Consider the following 4,037-nt stretch of genomic DNA (forward strand, 5'->3'; position numbering starts at 1 on the left):
ACACTCGCATCGCCAAAGTATTGCCAAATCGTCGCCAAATGAGGCTCCCCCGCCGGCACTCGGCTCCCAGGTCTCACGGTCCGCTGAGGATGATCTGAAAGACCAGAAAGCCAAATTGGACCATTCAAGAAGCTAATTAGCATGAGGGTTGTGTGAAAGCCTAGGGGGAGGGGGTGTTGACATGTGTGGGAGGGGTAGGGGGACGGTTAGGGGGGGGGAGAGGGGGGTCGGAAGAATGGAAGGGAGAGGGGCAGGAGGAGAGACAGGGGGGGGGGGCGGGGGAGAGAATGAAGCTGAATACCACAGAGGGGAACAAGAAAGGTAAAGATAAGGAAGAATTAGTTTAGGTAAGTTCTCTCTCTAGATAAGAGATAAGACCTATACAATATCTACCTGTACAAGACCTCTCACCTATACAATCTCTACCTGTACAAGACCTCTCACCTATACAATATCTACCTATACAAGACCTCTCACCTATACAATATCTACCTGTACAAGACCTCTCACCTATACAATATCTACCTGTACAAGACCTCTCACCTATACAATATCTACCTGTACAAGACCTCTCACCTATACAATATCTACCTGTACAAGACCTCTCACCTATACAATCTCTACCTGTACAAGACCTCTCACCTATACAATATCTACCTGTACAAGACCTCTCACCTATACAATATCTACCTATACAAGACCTCTCACCTGTACAATCTCTACCTGTACAAGACCTCTCACCTATACAATATCTACCTGTACAAGACCTCTCACCTATACAATATCTACCTGTACAAGACCTCTCACCTATACAATATCTACCTCTACAAGACCTCTCACCTATACAATCTCTACCTGTACAAGACCTCTCACCTATACAATATCTACCTATACAAGACCTCTCACCTATACAATATCTACCTCTACAAGACCTCTCACCTATACAATCTCTACCTGTACAAGACCTCTCACCTATACAATATCTACCTGTACAAGACCTCTCACCTATACAATATCTACCTGTACAAGACCTCTCACCTATACAATATCTACCTGTACAAGACCTCTCACCTATACAATCTCTCAAGATCCTGCAACACACACAGACAGACAGACATCAGTTTAAACACAGCCACTCAGTGTAGCAGGCAGATGAGGTATTCTGATCAGGTCCGGTGATGCTCTGAGCCAGAGATTGATTGATGCAGATTAAGCCATCCAAGAGGTGGCACGGGCATGAATAACCCGTAAAACCCAGAGAGCCGACGTCAATCCTTTATACAGACCCACGTGACCAAGTGTGACGTGACAGGCGGGGATGTGAACACCTCCCTCCTCCCTGGCTCCACACTGACGTGTTCACCAGCACTCATAAATATGTTCACTGATGAAGAACACAAATTCAACCACCAAAAAAAAAAATTAGTGCGTTAGGGATAACCGGACTTGATCAAGTCCGGGACAGGGTTCAGCAAAACACAAACGAAACCTGTACATCTTCCCTAAATCATGACAATTTTCTTGACATATATATTTTACGCAGTTTATAAGCCTGTAAACTTGACAACCGAAAATTATTATTGTAAACTGCCTCGTTGAGCTTCGGCGCTCGTAAATAATTTCATAAATGGAAACAATGACGTCACGAGGAATTGTTCTTAATTCAGGATTGATTGTTCTCCAACCTCTTTAGTGAGACCTGGGGCCAGATTCACGAAGCAGTTACGCAAGAACTTACGAACCTGTACATCTTTTCTCAATCTTTGGCGGCTTTGTTTACATTTATTAATAAACAGTTTACAAGCATGAAAACTTCCCAATCAACTGTTGTTTATTGTTATAAATAACCTGGTGATTCAGAGCTCATTAACTGTCTAATAATTGTAAACAAAGCCGCCAAAGATTGAGAAAAGATGTACACGTTCGTCAGTACTTGCGTAACTGCTTCGTGAAACTGGCAACCCCAAAATCTTCGGGCCCATCCTCCTCTCTCTCTCTCTCTCTCTCTCTATTCTTTTCCCTTTCCATATCCCTATACCTCCCCTCCCTTTCCCCTCCTCCTTTCCCATCCACTCCCCCATACCCACCCCTCCCACCTCCCCTCCACCATCAGAACATGATTGTCCAAGTCTTGGAAAAAGTTCATATAATTAAAGGAGGCACCTGGGATTCTCCCCCCGGGGGGGGGGGGGAAGGGGGGGGGTCACCTGGGGTTCTGCCCGGGGGGGGGGGAAGGGGGGTCACCTGGGGTTCTGCCCGGGGGGGGGGGTCACCTGGGATTCTTGATGAGGGGGGCAACACTTTTTTTTGGGTGGGGGTAAGGAAATTATCAGGAGAAAGCGTCAAGTCAGTATGACTATATAGCACTCGGCTCAGGATAAGGATTTGGGATGGGACGGAGGGAAAGGAATGGTGCGGACATTAAAAGCTAAACGCTAAAAGCAGACCTCCCAAAGCTCAGAGCAGACGTCCCAACGTTCAGAGCAGACGTCCCAACGTTCAGAGCAGACGTCCCAACGTTCAGAGCAGACGTCCCAAAGCTCAGAGCAGACGTCCCAAAGCTCAGAGCAGACGTCCCAAAGCTCAGAGCAGACGTCCCAACGTTCAGAGCAGACGTCCCAACGTTCAGAGCAGACGTCCCAAAGCTCAGAGCAGACGTCCCAAAGCTCAGAGCAGACGTCCCAGAGCTTAGAACAGACCTCCCAAAGCTCAGAACAGACGTCCCAACGCTCAGAACAGACCTCCCAACGTTCAGAGCAGACGTCCCAAAGCTCAGAGCAGACCTCCCAAAGCTCAGAGCAGACGTCCCAAAGCTTAGAACAGACCTCCCAAAGCTCACAACAGACCTCCCAACGCTCAGAACAGACGTCCCAAAGCTCAGAGCAGACCTCCCAACACTCAGAACAGACGTCCCATCGCTCAGAGCAGACGTCCCAACGCTCAGAGCAGACGTCCCAAAACTCAGAGCAGACGTCCCAAAGCTCAGAGCAGACGTCCCAAAGCTCAGAGCAGACGTCCCAAAGCTCAGAGCAGACGTCCCAAAGCTCAGAGCAGACATTCCCAAAGCTCAGAGCAGACGTCCCAAAGCTCAGAGCAGACGTCTCAAAGCTCAGAGCAGACGTCCCAAAGCTCAGAGCAGACATCCCAACGCTCAGAGCAGACGTCACAACAACCAATCTTCCTGAACATATTGGGCACAGCTCTGGATCTCCACCAAGATGTCCCCCATCTCCACCCACCACCTTCCAGGCAGTTGGTAATCTTGTCCTCGACCGTCGTCACCCGCTGAACGCCACGACTGAAAAATATAATAACTCAGACGATAGAGCTTCGGCCTTACACATATGGAGTCCAGGGTTCGAGTCTGCTAGTGCCCAGGTGATTGGAAAGCCACGTAAGAATCTTATATATCGTTTAAGTCAGGCCAATTCTGGAATATGCGGCACCAGCCTGGAGTCCTTATTGCTCGTTAGAGACACTAAAAAACGGAGCTGGGGAAAGTTGAGAGGTATGCCGCCTGACTGGTCCCAGAGCTGAGGGGTATGAGTATGAGGAAAGACTACAGGCGTTACTACGGGTTCACCATAGCCCGTGCTGCTTGGAACTCTTTGTTCCTAGGAGCTGAATCTAAAACAACAACGACGACAACATACAGGCGTTATACTTCACGTTACTGAAAGACAAACAAAACTGTGGGAGACATGATTACATTATACAAAATCCTCAGTGGGGATGGACAGGGCAGGGAAGAACAGATTATTTAGGAGGGGTAGTACACGAACAAGGTGACACAGAGGGAAACTAACTAGCCAAGTGAGTCACAGAGACAAAGAATTTGTTTAGTGTCACAATAGTTAACAAATAGAATGCACTAGAGAGCAATGTGTTGGTTATCTTATCTTGAGGTTATCTTGAGATGATTTCGGGGCTTTAGTGTCCCCGCGGCCCGGTCCTCGACCAGGCCTCCACCCCCAGGAAGCAGCCCGTGACAGCTGACTAACTCCCAGGTATCTATTTTACTGCTAGGTAACAGGGGC

This window comes from Procambarus clarkii, chromosome 42, assembly GCF_040958095.1.
Source record: "Procambarus clarkii isolate CNS0578487 chromosome 42, FALCON_Pclarkii_2.0, whole genome shotgun sequence".
In the NCBI taxonomy this organism is placed as follows: domain Eukaryota; kingdom Metazoa; phylum Arthropoda; class Malacostraca; order Decapoda; family Cambaridae; genus Procambarus; species Procambarus clarkii.